This window comes from Podarcis liolepis (assembly GCF_965112155.1).
Source record: "Podarcis liolepis genome assembly, chromosome: 10".
In the NCBI taxonomy this organism is placed as follows: Eukaryota; Metazoa; Chordata; class Lepidosauria; order Squamata; family Lacertidae; genus Podarcis; species Podarcis liolepis.
In genome coordinates, this window is record NC_139562.1 from 62,770,441 (window position 1) to 62,777,141 (window position 6,701).

The 6,701-nt window shown below is 43.1% G+C and overlaps 1 long non-coding RNA gene across 1 annotated transcript; it reads left to right on the top strand.

Moving 5' to 3' along the window:
* The first annotated feature begins 877 nt into the window (after positions 1 to 877).
* LOC310687972 lies at positions 878 to 2,922 on the top strand. Its single transcript, XR_014516697.1, has 3 exons — positions 878 to 954; positions 1,736 to 1,797; positions 2,671 to 2,922. It is a non-coding gene; the product is annotated as an uncharacterized lncRNA (long non-coding RNA).
* The last annotated feature ends 3,779 nt before the right edge of the window (positions 2,923 to 6,701 follow it).

Here is a 6,701-nt window from a genome sequence, read left to right on the forward strand (position 1 = left end):
TCCCTCATTCATAGGTGCACAGTGGAGTTTGCTGCACCTCAAAGCTAACGTGTTCTCTTTTTCCTAGCCCCCACCTCCAGTCTTGTTCTCTTAATAACTCCTCTGTTGCAGTGTCTCAAGTTTATAGGCAAAGTAAGAGGCCATTTATAGGTGTTAAAATTTTATATCCTTCTGTAATTAAGCTGGATAGTTGAGTTGGAGCCGGTGTTCAGATGTTCAAGATTGACTTTTTTTAAAAAAAAAGAAAAAGAAAAGGCCCAGTTGTTAACAGGAACTACCAAACAAAATGAACAAGAGCAGAATACAAGCATTTAGCTTATTAGTGTTACAGAACATACTATAAACAGTTCTGGCGGAGCTGCCTGCCTCTTGCGGTCAAAATCTCTTTAAGGTGATTTGCAATTTCATCAGTGCCTTGCCGTGTTCAGATAAAAAAACCCACCGCCTCATCCTTTGATCACAAACACTGAACCTAACAAATATCTAATGGGGAGTTTCTGGAATTTGATCTAAAGGCACAGAAATTGAAGTGAATATAATTTATTTCCCACCCATCTACCAGCCTACCCTTCTGCCAAATCAAATGATACATTCATTTTTATTTCATTGGTTTCTTTAAAACAGAAACAAGCGATCGTGGAATGTAAAGACATTTTGTGCAATTACATTGTTGATTTGACCCGTTTCTACGATTTTGTAATTGGCTTGCAGGAGAAGACCAATCAGGCTCCAGGAGGAAGTTAATCAGCCTGTTAGGCTGGTAGGATCGTAGAATGCAACAACTGATTGGCCTGCAGGAGAAGACCAATCAGGCTCCAGGAGAGAAGCAGAATCAGCCAATCAGATGGGACTCATTGTGTTAAGAATGTATATAAAAGCCTGAGGTTTGGGGGGAAATTGAATCACTGTTTTACAAGCTGCAATAAAGAGCATGAAATCACTGCAGGACTTGGAGTATATTTCATGCTGCTTGCTTGGCAGTACCGCACACAAAATACCACCTCTTGGCAAATAGGTGGTTCTGCCAGTCTCCTCCCATCCTTCTTCTTGATGCAGATCTTTACCCCCCCCTTCCCCCCCCCGACATTGATTTTCACTCAGCCCTTCTTCCCTGGTGGGGGAGGCACCATTTTGTGGTTCACTTCAGGTGCCAACCATTCTTGGCTCAGCCTTGAACCCTGAACCCGTGATTTCCCAAGGAAAGCTTAACGACTTTGATTTCCTAAAAAAATGCTCAACAACTTTGGGTGCCCCCCTTCCACTAACCAAAATCCTGGCTACGCCCATCCCTGAACCCATCACCAAAAAGCTTTTAAGCTCGAAGAATGAAGCCGTAACATCAGGAATGTAATGGAAATATGCTTGCAATGGGAGTGGGAAACCTAATTTTTTTGTTTTTGAAAAAAATGTATTAAATTTAAATAATTTGGATGGATTTGTTAAAATTTGAAAACTAATAGATAGATAGATAGATAGATAGATAGATAGATAGATAGATAGATATAGCTTTTAACCTCTTTGCCTTGTTTCCACTGAATTTCAGTTAGCCAGCCTTCAACGGCATACGGTTGAAATCACACAGGTTAAATGCATGTAAGATGCAACAGTACCGTATTAGTGTTGTGTTATTAGTATTGTTTTCGCTATAGTAACTTTGCTTATTATTATTATTATTATTATTATTATTATTATTATTATTATTATTATTCTACAATCTACATTATTATTCCTTCAGTTGTAGTTTTTGGTTCATATTGCACCATTAGTCATCCTGGGGGGAAAACATCCATACTGAAGGTAAGAGATGTTCGTTAGTTAATTAATTAATTAATTAATTAATTAATTGAGATAGAAAGAGAGTCCAAGCTGAGCAGCAGAGGACGCTCAAAACAACTTAGAGCATAAAAGAAGATATATAGATGTAAGAATAATTCACTAGAATACTTTAACACAGGAACTGAACACTAGGGGAGAATTAAGAGGCAGCTGTAAACTCATATATATGCCTGTCATTTGTTAAATAAAGCTGTGTTTATGTTTGGAGTAACTAAAGGTGTCTGCACTTACTCAAAAGCAATATCTAGGATTTATTCAGAGAGCAACCCTCTTACAGAGAGAGAGAGAGAGACTGCAGAGTGGATGAGAATGACAAATCCCATTAAGGAGAAAAATGCAGGCATAGCCTGGGTACAAAGAGACCTCACAAAACAATGTGGATTTTTTCTGGGATAGAATAATGTTAATTATTGTAGCTACTAGGGCTCAGGGGTGGAGCAGTACTACTGTCCCAATAGGGATAGGGGTCAAGGTACCAAGAAAACACTTAACATTTATTCCCCTGGAATTCTAGATTTGAAATCAGCTCTTTTTATTTTGGGGTAGAAATCTATTCATTAAGACTATTAACTACAGGTTGGCATGTGCTTAAAATTATAATGAAAAACAGCAACGAAAGCGTAAACGAGGGGTTTTGTTAACCTCTAAATATAATTCTCGCCACCGCCACCCTCCAATAATATAAGTTTGATGCATCTAGTGTAGCCCAAGAGGTCAGAGCCAATATCATTAAGCAGTTCTTACCATTCCTAAGCCAAGATTAGCTTTCTACTTAACACTTACTCCAAGGCACTTCCAATTATTAAAAGGTCAATTATTTGTATTTCATTTCAGCCGCACATGGAACAGCAGTGGAAACACAGATTTGGAGGCCAGTGGAAATGTGAATAAAGAGACGGGGTTTAGGTCACTGGAGCAGATATTCCTGGAGAACGTTGCAGCCCTTTACAGAAGAGTAAGGGCGAAGAGACAGAAGTCCATATCTGTAACAGAAAGAGAACAGCATACAAGGTGAAAAAATTCACAGAGCAAACTCTCTTTCCTGGGACTCAACCAGTGGTGTAGCAAGGTCAGGTGGTACCCGGTACAGAAAACTTATTGTCACCCCCCCCCACACACACACATTGAAATCTAGTTGGACCCAGGGGTCAGCAACCTAAGGCCCATGGGCCACAAGCGGCCCATGGGGGTTGTTTAACTGGACCCACACCACCTGCTCGGGGACCCCTGCCGCCCGCTCGGTCAGCTCCCGTGCGCCGTGCTAAACCAGTGGGGAGCAGAGCAGGGACCGCCTTCTGCAACTCTGGCCGGCTCCTGCAGCCAATGGGAAGCTGTGCACGCCTCCTCCACGCCGGAAGGAGCGCCGGAAATAGCATTTGCACATGCATGCGTGTGCGCACCTCCGGCCCACCGCAGCACCTGCGGGACCGTGAACCGCCCAAGCCACAAAAACTTTGCCGACCCCTGAATTGGACTCCCAAGAGACTATGATCTACTCACAGTATAAAAGGACTGGTTGTGATCTACCCATTATCCCATTATCATTGCCAGGAGTTGTTCAGCTTTTTGAGGTGAGGGTTGGCCAAAGTTGTTGAGCTTTTTTGGGGATTACAAGATTTGGGTCCTGAGTTGAGGACGCTCCTACTTCTCTACTTCCCTCCTCCCTTCACTTGTTTACTCGCCTGCCTCCTTCTTCACATCCTCTCTCTGCCAGTCTGCATGCCAGTGTGGTGTAGTGATCAAGAGCAGTAGTCTCGTAATCTGGTGAACCGGGTTCGCGTCTCTGCTCCTCCACATGCAGCTTCCCTGGTGCTGGATCCAGAAGCAGAAGTTGGCACAGAATGGTGCAGCACCATTGCTGATGAGAGTGATATCCTGTCATTATATAAATCATCTGCTTACAGATCATCAGTGTGGTGTAGTGGTTAAGAGCGGTGGACTCGTAATCTGGTGAACCGGGTTCACGTCTCCGCTCCTCCACATGCAGCTGCTGGGTGACCTTGGGCTAGTCACACTTCTCTGAAGTCTCTCAGCCTCACTCACCTAACAGAGTGTTTGTTGTGGGGGAGGAAGGGAAAAGGAGATTGTGAGCCGCTTTGAGACTCCTTAGGGTAGTGATAAAGCGGGATATCAAATCCAAACTCTTCTTCTTCTCCTCCTCCAGCAGCCCAGGAGTGCAGGGATGTCAAAAGAGCAAAGTGTCCCTCCCGGTAGGTGGGATTCATGGGCAGGCAGCGAGCCGAATGTCACCCCCCTCCGGGATGACACCTGGGGCAGTCTGCACCCACCGCACCCACCGGGCTCCACCCCTGGACTCAACCACATCAGCCCCACTGCAATGGCGGAAATCATGGTGCTGACTTCCATTAGTGGAATGCATTACAGTGGTGCCCCGCAAGACGAATGCCTCGCAAGACGGAAAACCCGCTAGACGAAAGGGTTTTCCGTTTTGGAGGTGCTTCGCAAAACGAATTTCCTATGGGCTTGCTTCGCAAGACGAAAATGTCTTGCGAGTTCCTGCGGGGTTTTTTCCCTCCCCCCCCCTTTCCCAAGCCGCTAAGACGCTTATCAGCTGATCCTAAGCCGCTAAGCCACTTAACAGCTGATCCACTAAGCTGCTTATCAGCTGATCCGCTAAGCCGCTAAGCCACTTATCAGCTGATCCGCTAAGCTGCTAAACCACTTATCAGCTGATCCGCTAAGCCCACTAAGCTGCTAAGAGCGCTAATCCGCTAATGGGCTTGCTTCGCAAGACGAAAAAACCGCAAGACGAAGAGACTCGCGGAACGGGTTCTTTTCGTCTTGCGAGGCACCACTGTAGTTGAATCCAGTACATTGAACTTGAACTACAACTAGTTTCTTTTTAATGAACTTTCCAAGCTCTGTAACACACAGCTCTGTCATCTAATGGAAGGGCATAGCCAGGAAGTCCAGGTGGTGGGATCGTAAGGTAATTTAAAAAATTTGGGAAATGATATGCAACGAATTGAAGAAAATGTTCCATTTAACATTTGTTTAAAAACCCGAGGCATTTTTGTTGGGGATTGTAGAGAAAGACCTGCCAAAAAAGCTGAAAAACATCTTCATGTATGCGACAATGGCCGCGAGATTTCGGGTAGCACAAGGATGGAAGACTGAAGAAACCCCAACTAAAGAATCATGGCAAGAAAAATTGATGGACTATGCAGAACTGGCAAAACTGATATATAAGCTACGGAACAAGGATACCTGTGACTTTAAGGATGAATGGGAACCCTTTACAAAGTATCTGAAGATGCAACAAAGCGAACTGGACTCCTTGGCAGGCTTTGAATAAACATTCACAAACTTTTTATTGATAATAATCAGCTAAATAGTTTGAGGATCTATACAACTTTGTAACATGCAGAAAACATTATTTTTAGAGAAACCAGAGACTGGAACTGAGGGAAGTCGGGGGGTGGGGTGGGGGTGGGTGGTTTTTGTGTGGGAGGGGGAGGGAGGAAAAATGGGGGGGGGGACAAGGATGATATGTTTTTGGATAATATGTCTTGTTATAATTTTGAATTAATTTATTTTTTTTTTAAAAAAAGCCAGGAAGTCCAGGAGGACTAAGATGTACAAATCAAAGTTTAAAATGTGCTGGAAATGTAAAAGAAAAAGAAAAAAAGGGGGTACTTTTTATCACATGTAGTGGTAATGTCAGACGCTAAAAGACATCTGGGAAATGATATACAGTGGTACCTTGAGTTACAAACGCCTCAGGTTACAAATGCTTCAGATTACAAACTCTGCTAACCTGGAAGAGTTACCTCGAGTTGAGAACTTTGCCCCAGGATGAGAACGGAAATCGTGTGCCAGCGGCACAGCAGCAGCAAGAGGCCCCATTAGCAAAAGCACGCCTCTAGTTAAGAACAGTTTCAGGTTAAGAACGGACCTCCGGAATGAATTAAATTCATAACTAGAGGTACCACAGTATAATTAACAAAAAAAAAATGCTGAAAATAACTTTTCCTGAGAAAACAAAAGCTTTTCTTTTAGGTATTATAGGACCAGAGATCCTGAAGGACTATTTATGTATGCGACCATGGCTGCGTGGACTCTGTTAGCCCAGAAATTGAAAGAAGGTACAACTCTGACCAAAGAAGAGTGGCAGACAAAATTGATGAACTATGCCGAGATGGCAAAACTTACAGGAAGGATTAGAAACCAGGTCTTTAATAAACAATGGGGGAAAGTTATAATTTATTTGAAAAGCTATTGTAAACAATTATATACATTGGTAGGATTGACAGAAAACTTGCAGTAAAAAGTTGAACTATGGATTGACAAAGGATTCCTAATAATAGAGTTATGAAAGAGATGCAGAGGGGGAAATCATTACAGTGGTACTTCGGGTTAAGTACTTAATTTGTTCCGGAGGTCTGTTTTTAACCTGAAACTCTTCTTAACCTGAAGCACCACTTTAGCTAATGGGGCCTCCTGCTGCTGCTGCGCCGCTGGAGCACAATTTCTGTTCTCATCCTGAAGCAAAGTTCTTATCCTGAAGCACTATTTCTGGGTTAGCAGAGTCTGTAACCTGAAGTGTATGTAACCTGAAGCGTATGTAACCCAAGGTACCACAATACATTAAGATCCACAAGGGGGGGGGGGAGTCAAAATGGAATATATGTTTATGGGCATAGTTCCTCAACATTTTGAGATGCGTAACATTCTAGGATTTTTTAAAAGAATACCAAAAGCAATTTTTTTGCGATGTGCTTAGCTCTGGGTGGAAACATCATAAGCCTAGCTCTATTTTTTATTTTTCTCCTATGCAAGGGACAGTATTTTCAGTTGTAAACCAGTTTTTCCAGATGAGACCTCGTGCCCACCCTGAGTGCCAC